The following is an 18,597-nucleotide window of genomic DNA, read 5'->3' as shown; positions in this document are numbered from 1 at the left end:
CTAATCATGAACAGAATGAGACAACTCTGTGGAAAAGGGTTTCTTGGGAAATAATAGGATAGTTCAGGTGAACTACACCACACATTAAAACAGCTTCCCCTATTTTGGAGTTGGTGGGAACATTTGGAATTTTGCAAGAGTGTTGTGGGTGCTCTCACAAAATGGCTGCCGTGTGTGTGCATGTGTGTGTGCGTGCGCATGCCCATTCAGAAAATGGCTGCCATGATAGGCATGGCCAGTCACAAAATCCTCATTTCCCAGAAGTCAAACTGCTGAGACTGACAGAAAAGTAACTTGCTCAAGAACCTAAGTACAAGGCAGAGGTTGGGGAGGAGTTCTGAGCTCCAAGGTACAAAACCACTCTTTTTAATGCAAATAAAGATGGTACTGGAAGGCAGCTTTGCAGCATGCCACCCTCCCAATTAAAAAGAAAATGAATGTTAAAACATCTTAAGAAATAAAATAAAAATCAGGAGGGGAAGGGAGCCTGGCAGATGCCAAGAGAGGTGTCCACAGGTGCATTGATGCCCATGGGCACTACGTTGGAGACCCCAGAATTTAAAGCACACAGGACAAGGTTGCAAGGCCATGCAGGCCATCCCCATCACAAGGAGGAGCTCTACACATGTCCATTGGTATGTGTGAATGTCCCCGGCTCATGGCTCATGGCTCCCCTCTGTGTGGACAGTGGGGTGGCTGGATGGGGGGGGTCATCATATGATGAGCATTGCAGCCTTGTCATCTGTGCTCTTACCATGTGAGAGGGTTGGTCCTGACATTGCTTGTCTTGACTACAAATATAATGTGTGAATATGCTCTCAGCTAAGGATGTTTTCAGTTTGTGATGGCTTTGGCTGACCAATTTTTCTTCTAGACTGTCATGACGAGAGTTTCATAAGAATTTATTTTTCTCCCTCTGCCTCTTCCATCACCTGCTCCTCTTTTTCTCAAGAATAAATAGAAGTAGCTCGGAGAATGTGTTATAAAAAGAGTCAGGGCACCATTTTAAAGTTAGATCTTGTCAGCATCTTTCTTTCATAATCTGTTGTGGAATATTATGACAAGTAGTTATTATGTGAGAAGGAGGTCCCTTTAGCAGAGCAATCCTATAGAGTGGGAGAATCCCAGGTGGAGGAACTGCCATTTCCTATGCTTGCTGTCCTTGCACCAGCAGGGAGGAAGCTCTCTCTCTCTCTCTCTGTGTGTGTGTGTGTATGCATGCATGTGTGTTTCCCTCCTTCTTCTGCTACAGGTTCCCCCCACTTTTAACAATTTCCCTCCTACTGAGTCCAATGGGAGGGAAATAAACTGTACCAGCTCCAGGGCTGGTGAATTTCCCCCCTATTCTGGCATATGGGGAAATAAGATGGCTTTGAAGGGCTTTGGAACATATGGATCCACAGCCTCTCCCAGAATGCCTCCAAAATGCCTCTTTTTCACCCTCTTTGATGCTGGAGCTCCAGTGATGGAGAAGCAGCAGCTGCAGACCTTTCTGCAGCCTCAGGGAGGAGACTTTTAAGGTCAGCTGCCGCTCACCAAGGGCAGATGTCTTGCTTAGTCCTCAGGGACCATAATATTGCATCCTAAAGTTTGAGATGACAAATCCTGATTGAGATGTGAAATCCTGCTCTGGAAAAAGCTCAGGCCTTTTTCTTACATCATATTTTGGGGATACCAAACTGTGTAGGACATGCAGCCATGTGTTTGGAAACAGGGGTAGACTTTGTTGAGACCAGAGCGTGGCCCCAGGCACTAAACATCCGGTTATGTCTGCATTTTTCTTCTTCACTATCTAGCTTTGTATCTTATGCTAACAGGATCACACTCTTGTAAATGGTCCCATATAATTTTACATACAATTAGCTCAATTGGTGTTTTGTTTGATTTCTGATCCAGAGATTATATGATATTGAAAGACGGGATCTGTAGTCTGGCTCACAGAATTGTTCTCCCATGGTCCATGGGATTCTGCCCAGTTATGGTAACTCACCTTCTTATCTGACATCTCTTAGGAATATACAAGCTCACAGAGCATTCATACCTGCAAGAATTAATGTTCTACCAACAGTAGTACTTCAGGGCATATTTTTGAAAAACCCACTTCAAAGCAGATTGTGTCCATGGAGTCCCTGTAACTCTGATACATGAACTCTTATACTGATTTTTTTACTCATTTGAGATGTTGTATAATTTATCCTCTTCTTACCAACTTCCCAGGGCATCCGGATGAAAGACTGGTAATCAGTTGTCTTTTGGATAAGGTCCGACATATCACTGAACAGGTGGCTAATTTCTTCCTAAGCGTCACACGAACAAGAGCTCTGCTGATTGACTATATTAGCTAAATTGAATAAATTGTAGTCTGTGTCCTGATATTTGTATATTTGTCTTTGTCTTTTAACCTGAACAGGTTTAAAGGACCATAATAAAGAGTATTTGTATTCACATCCTAAAGAATCAGAAAAAGGGAAAGGTTTATGTATGTACAATTGCAAGCCGTTAGGATGGTTTTCAAATAATTGTTTTGAAAAGACATTTCTTCATAGAACTTGGGCATAGAATTGGTTATATATTACATTGTGCATTCCTGTATTGCAGTCATGAGGTAATGTTTTGTATTGTTGTTAAATTTAAACAAAGTTCAGGATTTCAAATGTTATCCTAATCTATATTTCTTATTTGATTTTATAACCTTTTATCTATTTTATTATTTATTATATTCACAGTTGCCTCTGACAAAGAATTGCACTTTAGATTTGAAAAATGCCAGCCATAGCAAATTTTCTGGAAGGCTTCTGTCTAATAATAAAGTTTCATGAGTTGTCACTCAATTCGGCTTGACCCAAGTACCCATAAGCCCTTTGAACAAGCGTAGTATGTGTACAGGTGAGGACCTGTATATTCCCAGGCTCCCCTTTCAGATGTCATACTGAATGTGCAAACGCTGATGGCAGGACTGGCAGGACGTGGGACATTGGGGTGACGTCACCAGGTGTGGTCCCACTTCCACTCCATGTGTTCAATCTTCATGTGGACGCGGCTTGTGGAAAGGGCTACTGTGTTGTATAAAAGCAACATCACATAGAGAATCTCACCTCAATCTAGCCAGGAGCAATATGTACAGATAAGCAGGTTTCTGGGTGTGTATTTGTAGCTGAGTGGGGAACATACAACTATATGCAGTGTAAATGGACTGTTTATTTATGTATATATTATTACCTTTTTATTGTATCCTTTCTCCAAGGAGCTCAGGGTGGCTTATAAGATCCCCCCCCCCCATTTTATCCTCACGATAACCCTGTGAAATAGGTTAGGCTGCGAGAGAGGGACAGGCCCCAAATCACCCAGTAAGCTCCATGCTTGAGTGATGATTTTACTCTGGGTCTCCCTGGTCTTACAGTGCTTCCAGAGAGAGGACTTCTAGCACTAATAATCCAAAGGCACTGTGCAGTTGCTCTGTCTTTTCTTCCTTACTGGACTTTTTTTTTCCTGGTAAGAAAAAAGATGGAAGAAGCAGCTAGAAAACACAGTAGCACTACAGATGGAAGATGATGATGTCTGGACCCCCCTGTAAAATTCCATGAACAAAGCAGTGCAATTACATAATAAAAGCCTTGTCTGGAAGCATCTATGGTCTTACATGCTAACTCAGCCTGCCTCAACCTGGTGCTCCCAGATGTGTTGGATTAGAACTCCCAGCTAGGACTTGTAGTCCAACACATTGGAAGGGCACCAGGTTGGGGAAGGCTGCTCTAACCACTGTGCCACACTACAGTTTAACAGCTGGAACTGCACACACAGAGCCTTTAAAAAAGAAGAAGTAAAATCCTGATGACTGAATGGTTGGGAGAGAGAACAGGGGACTGGATTAAGTTCTTCTCCTCTCCCTTCCTCCCAACTGCCGAGTGACAGGATTTTTTACTTTTAACAAAGGGTTATATGTGCAGCTCTAACTGTTTTGTGCACTTTATTTGATTGGGGTGCCTCAGCAGTTCTGTTAATGAGACTACTCTGGAACAATTTTGTTTGAGGTCTGCCACGGGAAATGAAATTACAGTTTGAAATGAAAACTAGCAGGGGGTTTTGAATTTTGTGAAAGCCGTTTTTCTAAGGATAATTTACTGTTATCCTGTACTATCTTAGCACAGGTCATTTTGTAAAATGTCAACCTATTTAGGAAAGCAGGCATGTGGGCTGGACAATTACTTTTGAAGCCAGAACAAACATTCCTGACCATTTTTAAATGGATTCCATTTATTACTTATAATATTTCAGACAGTCTAATTTTGGAGCGAAAAGTACTTTCAACATCTGCTTAATATCATTCTCTGTTTTGTATGTAGCCATTCTTTTTTCTTGTTTTTCTTTTTGTGGGGGGGCCCCACCACACATTCCAGGTGAGAACTTTGGCACACACAGCTCACAGCATGTTGTTGTTGTTCAGTCGTTCAGTCATGTCCGACTCTTCGTGACCCCATGGACCATAGCACGCCAGGCCTTCCTGTCCTGCGCTCTCTCCCGGAGCGTGCTCAAGTTCATATTCATTGCATCCGTGATGCTATCTAGCCATCTCATCCTCTGCCGTCCCCTTCTCCTTTTGCCTTCAGTCTTTCCCATCATCAGGGTCTTTTCCAGGGAGTTTTCTCTTCGCATTAGGTGGCCAAAATATTGGAGCTTCAGCTTCATTATCTGTCCTTCCAATGAGCACTCAGGGTTGATTTCCTTTAGGATGGACTGATTTGACCTCCTTGCAGTCCAGGGGACTCGTAAGAGTCTTCTCCAGCACCACAGTTCGAAAGCATCAATTCTTCGGCGCTCAGCCTTCCTTATAGTCCAGCTCACAGCATAGGCCACCCAATTTCCAAAGGACCTAAGGAGACCACACAAACAAGATCACATTCGATTCGGACATTGGACAAATTCAGAAGCATTCACTCAGTGTTAAGTGGAGCAAAAGTAGTCACATTGAACAGGAGTTCTATTCAGAGTCAGTTATCACTGTATTATATGTCCCAGGTATTGCCGACCAGGAGGGTGAAGGACAGTGCCAGCTCTATGTTTTTGAGGACCCTTGGGCAAGACACCCTCAATGGGCCCATCCCTCACTGAGTCTACCTTCTCACTGCCACTGTCACAGCTGCTATTGCTCCTCATCCTCTTTCTAATCATTGCTACCTCTTGACTACGTGACATACAGAGAGCCAGTGAGCAAGTACACAGTGGCATCTACTGCTCCTCCTTCTCACACCGCTATTTTCTAGGCCAGAGTGAACGGCAGGGGAACAAGCAGGTGGCAAAGGTGAAGAGGTGGAACAGTTTCAGGGGGCTCTTGTCAGTGGGCCCATGCTGGGATGTGGGCTAATAGTAACCGTTCCTCAAAGCTGTGCTCCAGTGACCTTGAGAATGGTTGGCAGTAAGCCAATATAGACATAATGATCCCGGCTACTCTCACAGCAAGTAGCTCACCTTGAGCTCTCATTAGAGGCTAGGCTAGGCTAGCTTATCTACTAGGCTCTCAAGCTGAACAGTCTCAAACCGATAATTGGGAACTAGTGGGAAGAAGAGCTAACAATTAAAAGCAATAACAGGTATGATAAAAGGAAGAGACTCCCCCCTGCCCGCACCTCCAAGCCATGCCCGCCGAGTCCCTGCCCTCACTTGAGCCCCGCCCCCCTGCTTGCTGAACCTCATTCACTCACCCTGGACCTGTCTGCAAGCACCATTTCGCAAAAGAAAATGTGATCACAAACAGGCACGCATCTAGTCTTGCACAAAATGGCACCGTGAATGGCCAACATATGCAAGATTACAGGCATAAATGGGCCATTTACGCCTGTAATCTTGCGTATATCAGCCATTCACAGCACCATTTTGCACAGACTAGATGTGTGCATGTTCGTGATCACATTTTCTTTTGCAAAATGGTGCTTGTGGATGGGCCCAGGGTGAGTGTGGTTGGCTTGGTGAGTGGAGGGGGGATGCGAGCGTGGGTCAAGGGGTGCGCAAGCTGTGTCAGCGGCTTGGCAGATGCCCAGAGCAACTCTGGGGCATCCGTCCATCCTTAAGTAACGGGTCCAACTAGAAGTCTAGACATGTGAAGGAACAATTGTTGTGCATTGCTAAGTCCTCAAAATAACAATGGTCTTTCTGTTCCCACTACAGAAGGCAACCACTATGCCTAAGGTCATTTCTTGTGCTCAGGTAAGAGCAAGTAATCAATCACTTTCCTAATACAAATAAATATTCATCGAAATGTTTTCAGTTTGGGTATCCTTGTGATTAGTGTGTTACAACTGGGACTTTCAATAAAATGTTGCACCATGGAGTTCTTCTGTTCAGTGTCCCAGCCAGGCAGCCATGTCGTCTTCCAGGATACTCAATTCCATTCTTCTCCCTCCAATCCAATTCTCTGTTTCTCTCTTCCTCCAACAGACAGTCAGTATTCTGTGGCCCCTGAGCACGCTCAGTTCTCACTGGGCTGTTTGTTTTATTGATGGGGGAATTTTGTCCCTTAGGTGTTTTCACTCTAAAGAAAGTTCATACTTCTGAAAAACTTGGGGTTCCCCTTAGAATGCTGATAACTCCCCCTTGATTCTCAGCAGCCCTATTTTGGCTATAATCCTGTTGTCACTCACCAGCTGAGTTCTCTATTAGAGGTGGTGATAGAAACCATTATGAAAATCACCTACTTTACATTACTGTTCTCAGACAGCTTAATTAGAGCACATTCCTGTGCTATTCCATCCTTGTGAACACAAGCTATTTAATAAGTTGGCTTATTTCAAAAGATGGCTGAACAAAACCTGGTTCAGACTCCTGCAAGAAGACTGATTATCAGTAACACAGGGCTGCATAAGAACTTAAATGCCTCTGGAGGCATTATCTAAGGGTGGTTGCAGTATGCATTTTGTTTTTAGCACACTTCATTTGCTGGTCTAGCAATGGAGGAATATATCCAGGTCTTCAATCTTGTTTTAATTTTGTGAGTTAACTTTCCAGGTTTTATTGTTGAGGTAAAAGGCATTCAGGCCAGCTGATTGTATGTGAGTTTATTCAGAGACGACTTACTGAGTTCAGTGAGAATTACTCCCAAGAAAGTGTGCATGGGGTTGGAGTGTTGGTCAACCCAACACTTTCCCAATACTTTCCTACTACAGCCCTTTAGCACTGATGAAGCATTTGTTGTTTATTCGTTCAATTGCTTCCGACTCTTCGTGACTTCATGGACCAGCCCATGCCAGAGCTTCCTGTCGGCCGTCACCACCCCCAGCTCCCCAAGGTCGAGTCCGTCACCTCCAGAATATCATCCATCCATCTTGCCCTTGGTCGGCCCTTCTTCCTTTGGCCTTCCACTTTCCCTAGCATCAGCATCTTCTCCAGGATATCCTGTCTTCTCATTATGTGGCCAAAGTACTTCAGTTTTGCCTTTAATATCATTCCCTCAAGTGAGCAGTCTGGCTTTATTTCCTGGAGTATGGACTGGTTTGATCTTCTTGCAGTCCAAGGCACTCTCAGAATTTTCCTCCAACACCACAGTTCAAAAGTATCTATCTTCCTTCACTCAGCCTTCCTTATGGTCCAGCTCTCGCAGCCATAGGTTACTACAGGGAATACCATTACTTTAACTATGCGGACCTTTGTTGTCAGTGTGATGTCTCTGCTCTTCACTATTTTATCAAGATTTGTCATTGCTCTCCTCCCAAGAAGTAAATGTCTTCTGATTTCCTGACTGCAGTCAGCGTCTGCAGAAATCTTCGCACCTAGAAAGACAAAGTCTGTCACTGCCTCCACGTTTTCTCCCTCTATTTGCCAGTTATCAATCAAGCTGGTTGCCATAATCTTGGTTTTTTGAGGTTTAACTGCAACCCAGCTTTTGCACTTCCTTCTTTCACCTTCGTCATAAGGTTCCTCAGCTCCTCCTTGCTTTCAGCCATCAAAGTGGTATCATCTGCATATCTGAGATTGCTAATGTTTCTTCCAGAGATTTTAACTCCAGCCTTGGATTCATCAAGCCCAGCACATCGCATGATGTGTTCTGCGTACAGGTTGAATAGGTAGGGTGAGACTATACAACTCTGCCATGCTCCTTTCCCAGTCTTAAACCAGTCTGTTGTTCCATGGTCTGTTCTTACCGTTGCTACTTGGTCGTTATACAGATTCCTCAGTAGGCAGACAAGATGACTTGGTATCCCCATACCACCAAGAACTTGCCACAATTTGTTACAATCCACACAGTCAAAGGCTTTAGAATAGTCAATAAAACAGAAACAGATGTTTTTCTGAAACTCCCAGGCTTTCTCCATTATCCAGTGGATATTGGCAATTTGGTCTCTAGTTCCTCTGCCTTTTCTAAACCCAGCTTGTACATCTGGCAATTCTTGTTCCATGAATTGCTGGAGTCTACCTTGCAAGATCTTGAGCATTACCTTACTGGCATGTGAAATAAGTGCCACTGTTCGATAGTTTGAACATTCTTTAGTGTTTCCCTTTTTTGGTATGGGGATTTTTTGATTTTTTCCAATCTGATGGCCATTCTTGTGTTTTCCAAATTTGCTGGCACATGGCATGCATCACCTTGACAGCATCATCTTGCAAGATTTTAAACAGTTCAGCTGGGATACCGTCATCTCCTGCTGCCTTGTTATTAGCAATGCTTCTTAAGGCCCATTCAACCTCACACTTCAGGATGTCTGGCTCTAACTCACTGACCACACCGTCAAATCTATCCCTGATATTATTATCCTTCCTATACAGATCTTCTGTATATTCTTGCCACCTTTTCTTGATCTCTTCTGCTTCTGTTAGGTCCTTGCCATCTTTGTTTTTGATCATACCCATTTTTGCCTGGAATTTACCTCCGATGTTTCTAATTTTCTGGAAGAGGTCTCTTGTCCTTCCTATTCTATTATCTTCTTCCACTTCCGCGCATTGCTTGTTTAAAAATAATTCCTTATCTCTTCTGGCTAACCTCTGGAATTTTGCATTTAATTGGGCATATCTCCCCCTAGCACTGTTGCCTTTTGCTTTCCTTCTTTCTTGGGCTACTTCCAGCATCTCAGCAGACAGCCATCTCGCCTTCTTGGTTTTCTTTTTCTTTGGGACTTTTTTGTTGCCGCCTCCTGAACAATGTTGCGAACTTCTGTCCATAGTTCTTCCGGGACCCTATCTACTAAATCTAGTCCCTTAAATCTATTCTCACCTCCACTGCATATTCACTAGGAATATTAGTGAGCTCATATCTAACTGATCTGTGGGTCTTCCCTATTCTCCTGCAATTAGCTGGAAGTCTAATTAAATTGGGGGTTCCACACAGCATTTAATATAGCATTATATTATCCGGCAGTGCTGTTCCCTGTGGCCAAGACCCTTCTGTAAAGTTTATTAAACAAGTAAGTATCATTCAGAGAAGATTCTTTCCAATATTAATAAAAATCTTGCTATTTGGCTATACAAATGGAGAAAAAGGTAATTAAATGCTCCCTGTTTCTCTTGTGGGAATAGCAACTGATATTGGGGCAATTAAGAGAGGCTATTCAATGAGCAATTAAGGGCACAATTCTATGCATGTTTAGACAAAAGTAGTCCTACAGCTCTCAGCATTCCCCAGCCAGCATGGCTGGCTAGGGAATGCTTGGAGCTATAAGACTTTTTATCTGGTTCAACGTGCATAGGATTGTGCCCTAAAAGGCTATAATACCCCAGCTGTGATAAACAGAAAGTAATAGAACCGGCTAAACCCATGAACAGGAAACATATAATTTAAAACACATGAGTCAGAAAAGCTTCCATAATTCATTGCCTGTACACACTGGACAGGTTGGTGCTGCAATTGGGTTTTATTGCAAACCACCACCACCACCCCCGACAAATCAGGACTGAAATAACACAGGAGGACAACACAGAAAACACTGGAACTCACTGGGCAGTGATGATTATATTGTCTGGATGTTCCTTACAAAGTGAGTGAACAAGGAAGGCAAAGTGAGACAAAACGGTTAGTGTGGAAGCAAGTTTGGTGACTTGTGTGAAAGCATCCTTGCTTCTACTACGTATCTAAATATAAATGCCAAATGCCAATGCTTGGTTACTTAAAGGTGCAATCCTATGCAAGTTTAAACAGAAAAAAAAGCCCTACAATTCCCAGCATTCCCCAGCCAGCCATGCTGGGAAGTGTAGGACTTATTTCTGTCTAAACATGCATAAGATTGTGCTCTAAGTCTAATTTGCTCACCAGCATGGTTTCCTGCTTAGGTATAGAGTAACACAGAGTAACAATTGCCTAACTCCAGTGGTTCATTAACAACTGGATAATATTAACTCTCCCCTTTAATCACTCGAGTCTCATTTCCATATTTTCATTTCTATCTTCCTCATACTTTCCTCTCTGTCCTTTTCATTTACCCACATGGGTTCCCACTGGTGTAGCTATAATTAAGGGTTGGCTATTAGCTATTCTGATTAAGGGAACCTTAATGTGCCCATTATGGACATGGTTTCAGAGGCATTCAGGCTCGTTGTTGTTGCTTAAAGCTGAATGTTGGCCTTTTGGTGTCTTTTAAAACATTATTGCAATTGCAACTGTTATTTGGATTGCACAGCGGGGAAGGCTACCCCACTGCATAATGTCACAGATAAACATTTTTTTAAATAGGCCACTGATGAGAATTTACAATCCAAGCAGAATTTTTTTTTTTTTTTAATGTGATGTTGAGTGGATGGGGGTGACAGAAAATTTTTCCACACCACAGATTGAAGCAGAAGTTCAAGTACAAGTAACTTTGAAATTCAAGCCTTCTGAGCTTCATCTCTCTTCCATTAAGACCACCTTCTAAAAGTTGGCATTAGCAGGCCCTCTCAGAGGTTGAGAGAGGCCCAGGCCACTTCTATTTTTTGATGCTCCTGGTATATTGAAAATGAAGAAATGCCAAAACAGGGTTCCAAAAACTGTGGTATATTTTAAATGTTTACGCCATCTCTTGCTTGCACCACTTTCAGATCTCCTCTTCATGGTGAATGGAATGGAAAATTAAAATATGGAATGAAAAATAAATTCAAAAACATAAAGCCAAATCACACTGAGAAAAATAAATTATTAGAATGGACAAACAATTTTTTTCCGGGCAATATTTTATTTCTCTGAACACAAAAAATATAATGACTGGAACATTTTTGACAGATACAAAACATCAGAATTTTTGCAGCAAAATAATCAGGGCTGTGCAGGGAACCCCCTCCCCCCATCCACTTTGGAGGCCACTTCGAGGCTTCTGAGGCGGGCCTGATTTGCTTTGGCCTCTGGAGCCGAAGTAGGATTTGGATGGCTGAAGCAAATCAGGCCCGCCTCAGAAGCCTCGAAGTGGCCTCCAAAGTGGATGGGGGGAGGGGTTCCCTGCACAGCCCTGATTATTTTGCTGCAAAAATTCTGATGTTTTGTATCTGCCAAAAATATTCCAGTCATTATATTTTTTGTATTTTTTGCCGGGTAAGCAGCCCAGGTAAGGAGCTGCTTACCTGGGCCCTCGGGATGCGCACTGTCAGCTGTCTTCTTGTTCTAGGGAGTCGCATTTTTGTACCATTTGCGTAGAATCTATTTCTGGAAATACAGGGAGTTGCCATTTTAAAAATGATGACTCCCTGGAACATGAAGACAGCTGCCGGCATGCGTCCCAAAGGGCCAGGTGAGATGCGGGGGGCTGGGTGGCAGTGGTGCTGCTGGGCTTCCAAATCCTGCTGAAACGCACCAAAGTGCTTCAGAGCAACCTGACCTACTTAATGCCACTTCGTGCCCCCTTCAACTCGCCTTGGAAGCAGCCCACTTTGGCTTGAAGTTCCCTAAAAATAATGTCGCTTTAGAATTTTTGATAAAACAGAGAGTATTATACCAATTATCGTTCGAATGATAGCTAATCACTTGTAATCTATAGAATTAATTCTGTTTAAATGTTCCACCACAAATGGCAATTTCCTACAATATAATTGTGCTATTCGCAAGTTAATCATAGGATTTATAAAAAATATTAATTCACAGTATGGTATGGCCTAGTAATGGGACACAAGTTTAAAGTCGTATGATGAACGTCTTCTTATTTCAATCCTGTCAGTTTATCTCTTTGTCTGTAGGGATCGGCAAACTCACCCCACCCCCCCAACTGCTCTGCTTGCTGGACCCCCACCAGTGCTTGACCCCGCTTGCCACATGTTGGAAGCTGCCGGATGGTCTGTGGGAGCGTGGTGTGCGGTGTCCTAGTCCTCCACCAAGCCACCATTCTGCGGTAATCTGGTGAGCTCGAACCCCCAACCAGACTCTGGCACTATCCTTATGTGTCTATATGTATAACCTCATTTGGAGATAACGTCAAGTCTAAATTTGAGGCCCCCTGTAAATGTGAGGCCCGGACCAAACGGCCCTCCCTGTGATAGGCCCTGGGCATTAGACATGTTGTAGCCAAATTAAAATCATTTCAAGTGCTGTGGATTTAAATGGAAAAGAGTAAAGCATGTGCTTAGCTCCATGATATACCAAAGTGCTTAACCTTAGAGGATCGCGCCTAATCCCAGATTTCAAACCAGCAAATTAGGAGGGTGTGTGTAGCTTTTCTGCTGCTCTTTTACAAGGGAGAAACGCAAATCCCTTGCTTTGTTTTGGCACAATTTGTGCCAAAGTGTGTCAAGTGTTTCTGAGTTTGAGTGGCACAGCAGTGGGTTGTGTTCATCCTCTACAGCAGGGGTAGGCAGACCTTTTTTGGCCCCCTGGGCACATTTGACATTTTGAAAAAGTGTCCTGGGCACTGCTGCAAATTGCCATGGGGAGCATGGCAAATCACAAAATGTGGGGAGCACCCCCCCCCCCCGATTCTGGCTATTCTCACTTTTTTCTTTTTCTCTCCTTCTCTAGCCCTTGCTGGAACTCCTCAGTCCCTGTGCACCTTGCCTGTTATCCCTGCTTGTTATGCCTCCTCTGGAGGAATCCTTTTCAGGTGATATTCTGGAGCCTCCTGAGTCAGCTGTCACTGGGGAAGAAGATGCTTCAGGGGATCTTGGGGCTGACCAAGAAGGCGCTGGGCCTTCAGGAGAGAGGATTTCAGATCTTCCCCCTCAGAAGGTGGAAAGCTCTGCATCCAAGTCGGGTGTGTGTGTGTGCTGAGCCACCACCCAGCCCGAGAACAGTGGTGCCTGAAGGTACAGACTCAGACCATGGTCAAGTGAAGGACGACCTGCTTTCAGAAAAGCCCTCTTTGAGAACAAAGTCCTCCTTGTGAGTAGGACTTTTGCCAGAGCACCTGTAATGAACTGCAGCTGAGACCTGAGTAGGACTCAGGAAATTCTGGCAAAAGAAGACTTCGGTATCAGTCTAGCCATTGCTGGAAACAACATCTTCTACTAGCTCCAGTGCCTTGTATCACTGACCTTGCTCTGTGATTGAATCTTTGTGCTACTGACCTTGGATTCCTGCTTGATTCTGTTTCTTAGGCTGTGTATTATATCTGACTGCTTATCTGTGTTTGGACCTTGGCTGTGCCTCAGACCTCTCTCTCTTGGAACTCTCCCTCTTGTCTGGTAAAACTGTGCCTTTGACCATTGTCTGTTTATTGACTTGCATTTGGAATGCTCTTTAGTTTAACCTAATACTGAACCTGATCCAGCTATAGCAGAATACTGCTAAGGATTCCCTCCCCTGCCACTTCTGCTGGCTAGTTCTGTGCTCACCTCAGCAGAACCCAAGAAAGGCACCCCTTGGTCTGGTCCCCCTCCCCTTGCTGGATGCTGCCTGCCTCCATCTACCAGCCCTAGTGACAAAGCAGGACATCAGCAGACTGCGGGTCGATCTACATTGTGCCCGCCATCGCAATGGATTCGGTGTCCTGTCGGTTTAAACGCTCTTGCATTAAAACGTGATTATCCACACTCACCCATTTTCCCCATTGTGATGCTTCATCGAATGCATGAGCTCAGTTCACACTCGAGTGCTGTGCTGTTTTCCTGCTCTTAAAAACAGAGGCTCTCATTGGAGGATCAGAAACTTTTCCTGTTTTTGCTGATTCCACGCCCACAGCCCTCAATGGCCCCATGTCGTCTTTCGGCTACTGATTGCATAGCTTCCTCAGCACTCAATGTTTCCTCAGCAACAAGCAAAGGGCTGAATGTGTGCGCGCTTGTCTGATCTCAGAAGCTAAGCAGGGTCGGCCGTGGTCAGAAGTTGGATGGGACACTGCCTGGGAATCAGGCTTCCTGCACTGAGCAGGGGGTTGTTCTATCCCTTCAAATGAGACTACATTTTACCCCCTTCGGCTTTAAAAAAAAAAAATTAAGGCGTTATCTTCGAAGAATCATGCCTTCTCCACGATTTTTTTTTTTTTCTAATTCAGGCATGATCTTCGAAGATTCGACAATTGGAAGATTGGAAGCTTCCAATCTTCGAATCTTCGAAGATTAGGGATGTCAGAGAATTCCGCCATGGATCTCGGTGAGGCCGAATGCCAGTGCATTCAGCCCCCTGAACTCCGTGGCAGAATGGCCTGCCACACACCCTGCCCCCCCGCGGATCCCCCCCAGGATGAGACTTACCTGGGGCGGATCTTCTGGGCGGTGGCGGCTCCGGTGGTGGCGGCTGGTCTTCCGACCAGCTGCCGCCACCGCCATTTGCAGTCTTGTAAAAAAAACCCCAAAAAATGACGCGATAGGCTACGTAAAGATTTACATAGCCTATCATGGCTGGGTTTTAAAAAAAAACAAAACTGCGTACGCAAATGGCAGCGGCTACGGCCGCCAACATTTTCGTTCCTTATTTTTGGCCGTCTTAGACTACGTAAATATTTACATAGACTATGATGGCGAAAATAAAGGGGAACACAAATAGCATAGCGGGTGCTATTTGCGTCCCTTTTTGATTCGCCGTTTTAGCCTATGTAAAGACTTACGTAGGCTAAAACAGTGAATCAAAAAGGGACACAAATAGCGCCTGCTACACTATTTGCATTCCCCTTTATTTTCGCCATCATAGTCTACGTAAATATTTACGTAGATTAAGACGGCCAAAAAGAAGGAACGCAAATGGCGGCGGCTGTAGCCACCGCCATTTGCATACGTAGTTTGTTCCCCCCCCCCAGAGCACTCCACGGCTGGAAATATGGCTGCAGACAGCTCTGGCCTGGCTGGGCCTGGCCGGCTGCTCCACGGAGCTGCCGCGGAGCACAGCCAGCCGTGGAGGATTCTGGGGGGGAGGAACGGATCGCCTCCCCCCCCATTGAGGATTCCGGGGGGATATCAGGGTATCCTGATACCGGGATATCAGGGAATTGAATGCGGGAGCACGGAAGCGGGAAATTCTGGTTCCTATTTGAGGCGGGTGCTGTGTAGTGTGAAAGACGGGCGGTGAAACCTCATTGGAAGCGAAAAAACCCATAAGTGTAGATCGGCCCTGGGAGATGAAGGGGCAGCAGTGGAGAGTGAAGGGAGTGCAAGAGGTCTGGTGGGCACACTTGGGGGTCTTGGTAGGTGCCAGTGCACCTGTGGGACTCCCAAATTCCATAGTAATTTATTTATTCTGAGTGAATGGAATTAAACATGGATTATTCTTGGAGGTTCCAAAGCCTTTAATGATATATAAAATGTGTGCAATAAAGGTTGCATCAATAACTGGTTCTTTCCCCTGCACCACTATTTTCCATGTTAGATTCAAACATGCACTCTTTAAAGTTTAAAGGGATCAGTCTTGCAGGCCAGGAGTTCCCCATCCTTGCTTTAAACCCATCTTCCATAACAAATACAGGCTTTGCACGTATTAGTGTTTTAGTTCAAATGCTACAAAATGTTCTGTGATCAGTCTTGAGCTTGTTTGTTCTGATTCTGAGAACAGAATTAGCAGCAGGTTTTAGTACCATTTATTAGAAAAATCTGAGACCACACAAAGGCACACAGTCATACATTGTTGAAAGAAGAAGAAGCTGAGGCAGATGAAATCAGATTCTGATTTCTGAAGGCTTTTAAGGAAGCTGACAATTCATCACAAATACATGCTAGAATACATACATAGGAAAGAACTAGAAATCTGCACAGCTGTGATCAGCTTGTGCAATCACTGGAGACCCCATGGTATGAAATGAAATCAGGTATCATAGACAGAATGTTCTTATGATGCAGAACTTGTTGTAACTGCCTCTTATTGTGTGGATTGGCCTAGACATAGAGGTTTAATGGTTTGGATTGGGTATTGAAGCCATTACTGCTGTTCTCTTAACACATGCAAAAATGAAAGCCTGTTAATGCTAGGAAATAAATACTTCAGAAAGACCTCAGACTGACTGTACTGGCCCAACGTCACAAATAATGGCTAGGATCCAAGCCTGAAGCAAGGACGTCTAGCTCTGCCAAGGACAGGACTTTGTATGCACTGCGCAGGATTTTTTAAAATCACTTTTTCTTTGAACAGCCAAACCCTGAGCCATATGTTAACTGTTTTTGACATTTCTTTCCATTTCAGAGATGATTAGCAGTGGCATGGGGCAGGAGGCCGCCGTTTGAGAAAGACTAGCCCAAAGTTCTCTCGGGTGCACAGAATTAATGGTACAATTCTTTTGCTCCTCAGCTGTGATGTCAACTGCACAAGCCTATACACATTTGAAAATGAGGTTCTGACTTTGCCCCAGTGGGTGAGAGAGTAACCAGAACTAAGGGAGCAATCCTATCTGGATCGATGGTTGCCTCCTATCCCGGGGGCGACCGCCTATCCAGTGCAGGGTGGGAGGAGTGGCGCATCTTCTCCGTGCTCCTGTTGCCCTGCTTTTGTGGCTAGATAGCCAATTTTGGCTGTCTAGCTGTGGGACCTCAGAGCGTAGGAAGAGGTGGCTGGATGACACATAGGAAGTGTCGTACTGGCACTTCCAACCTCCCTGCCCTAGCCCGCCCTTGGAACACCCCATTTTAGCCACTCCATGCTGCTCTTCCGAGTGCAGAGCACAGGGCTGATCTGCGCTGCCTACTGTCAGGGGTGTTTCTGACTGCAGGGAGTGGGATAGCAGTTCAGATTCTGAAGAAGAACCATCAGACATGGGGGAGGTGTTTTCCCAGGTTAGTCCAGATATGAGTAGGCCTGCTTCTCAGGTTAGAAATGTACAGATGGCTGAGCTTGAGGGTCCCTCCTCACCATCCCCCCCATGAGAGGCAGCGAACAGGAGGTTGACCTAATAGATGCCAGGTGCAGGCACAGAGCAAAGAGAGAGAAGGCAGGGGCGGAACTTAGACGGTCTACCCGATAGGCCTTGCATGAGAAGCTGCGCTTAGAGGCCTCATGAGAAGAGAGGGACCTCCCCCCCTTAAGTTAGGCTAGTGAGACCGCCTCCCTCTTCAAATGGTGGGCAACTCTCACAAATGCCATTTGGATCCCCTGAAGGCACTCCTTTGTAGACAGAGAGTTCTCTGAGAATTTGCTTCTGTATGACCCTATGAAGTAATGGATTAAAAGCTGTAGACTGAAGCCTCTCGTCTGTGTATGTTTGGGCTTAGAAGTGAAGTGGGGGCTAAGGGAACCCTGGCACCTATGAGGCAGCATGGGAGGGGGTGCAGATCGGTTCTCCGGGAACCGACCAATCCTATGGCTGTCTAGCCGCTGACTAGTGGCCATAGGATTGCACCGTAAGGCTATTAAAAATTATACATGTAAAACTTCAGCAGGAAAACAATGAATGCTTTCCAACTTGTTAGACAAATGAAAGCATGCCACACAGAAAGTCTTAAGATATGAATGGTTCATAGAGAAAAGTAAAAGCAGAAGAACATCACATGCAAAAGTAAAATGTGTAACGATTACAGAGAAAATTCAATTCTAGCTATGAACCAAAAGCAGTGTGACTGTTGCATGTGAAAATCACACCATGCAAAGTAAACTACAGTTTAAATCTTACAGAGGCCTACTAGCAACAGTTTGAATTGTTACTTAGCTCTACTTAAACTCCCACCAGTCCAAACTAATTAAATGCAATTCTTAAAACTTCGATGGCCTTGTAGGCCCCTTCCAACCCTACTATTCTATGATTCTGTTCCAAAGAAGGGAAAATTAGAAGGAAAACTATAGCTACCTATCCCAAGCAGAGAACCAAGCTACAGGCTTTTGTGGACCCAGAGGAAGATAGGAGATCTTTCCCAGAATCCTTTGGGATCGGTATTTTTTTTATTGGTCCTTCAAAACTGTGCAAATGGGGTCAGTATTTTTTTTTTAATCAGTTCTTCAAATCTGCACAAATTGGTTCAGATTCTTAAAAGTACTTTTTCTTTGGTGCTGTGCAAGTGAGCCATTTGCAGGACTGCAGCATGCTTGTATCCGTATGACAGCAGCTAGTTCAGCACATTGATATGCCTTTCGCAGGCATTTTAGCATTCCAGTCTTTTAGCTCTGTTTTAAATTCGCTATTGCATTTTAAATCTCTGCAATGCTTGGTTGTAATTTTATACTATAGTTTTAAGCTAGTATATTTTATATTGTATTATGCTGTATTTTGCTGTTTTAATTTTTGTGAACTGCCCAGAGGGCTTTGGTTATTAGGTGGTATGGAAATGTAATAAATAAATAAGCCACGGACACCTCCCACATGCTTGGGAGAA

This window comes from Heloderma suspectum, chromosome 2 (assembly GCF_057233095.1).
Source record: "Heloderma suspectum isolate Gila_16-S chromosome 2, 16-S_ref, whole genome shotgun sequence".
In the NCBI taxonomy this organism is placed as follows: domain Eukaryota; kingdom Metazoa; phylum Chordata; class Lepidosauria; order Squamata; family Helodermatidae; genus Heloderma; species Heloderma suspectum.
This window is presented reverse-complemented; position numbering follows the sequence as displayed.